The sequence below is a fragment of the Trichinella spiralis genome, assembly GCF_000181795.1.
Source record: "Trichinella spiralis strain ISS 195 chromosome Unknown Scfld7, whole genome shotgun sequence".
Classification (NCBI taxonomy): domain Eukaryota; kingdom Metazoa; phylum Nematoda; class Enoplea; order Trichinellida; family Trichinellidae; genus Trichinella; species Trichinella spiralis.
In genome coordinates, this window is record NW_003526946.1 from 295,958 (window position 1) to 297,298 (window position 1,341).

Below are 1,341 nucleotides of genomic sequence, written 5' to 3' on the forward strand. Positions count from 1 at the left end.
GTTTTGTTCCCAATAATCTAAGACACAAGGTTGCTCATGAGTTAGAGTGTTATGTATCGGTTGGTTGATGAGAGCTGGGTGGCTTTTGTGCGCATCGAATCTGATTGCCTTTTTTATACTTCAATTTTAAAGTTGATAACTTGAATCATTTATTAAAGCTGGAGTATTTCTTTGGAAAGCAAGCGGACGTGTATGCATCATCATGCTAGCTTTTTGCACAATTGGTTTCAACAGGACAAAAGAGATCAAAGCGCTTCATTCTCTTCAAACAGTGCCCTTTTCTCTGGCTATATCTTACGATTGCTATTCTTTACGCTTGTTTCTCTTGAGTTGCTGTTTTCGCTTTTGCCTCAAATCCCAATCCAATTACTTTGAAAGATTACTCCAATTGGCAAAGTTCTTTGAATAGTCCTGCTGAACAGACATTGACGCAGTTGGCCGTCTTGGTCATTGTCGTTTATCGCTGATCATATAAACGACTACTGGTGATGCAATCATTAAGTAGATTAGATTACTAGACCAAATCGCTCCATATTTCAATCTTCACTATTTTAATATATTTCCACGTACACATATTTATACATACATATACATATATGTATGTACATATGTATATTAAATTCACTGTCTTTTTTCATGGTTTTTGTAAAAAAATTTTTTTCGAAATATGAATATGTAAAGTTTAAAATTACTTTATACTGGAAAAAAATTGCATCATTATGTTTCTTTTTTTTTCTTTATAATTAAGTAGTTTGAAATGAAATAAAGAAATGCAAGTAGTATATTAGAAATATTTCAAAGTGTAATAATTTTCTTGAATTACTTATTGACTGTTCAATTTCTTTTCTCGGATTAACATTTTAAGGCTTTGCAATTAAGCTTACTTTAGCTTCTAATAAATCTGACTAATCTCTCTGATATGATAGAAAAATTGTACAATTCAATAATTGCAAACTACTCATTTGCATTTTATTATATTTCATTTCATTTTCAATTGTGGAATGAATTTTTTTGCGACAATCATTGTTTTTTCAGTTCCTTTTCAATTACATTAATATCTGCAATGTGTTGACAAATAAGCAGGCTGGCTTACTTGGTAATAATAATATTATTATTATTATTATTACTATTGCATTGATCATTTTGTTTTTGTTTTTTCTATTGAGCATGTTTGTTGTTGTGCTGGGGAATAATAGGCATGCTGTAATGCTTTTGTCCAATATCGGTGAACCGTTTCCAGGATGCAGGCCTGTTTGCTCAACGTGAATGCAACAGAATTGGTGTTCAACTTCTCAATTGCCGGACAAGCGATAACTTTTACATCTCCTAAATGCATCGTTT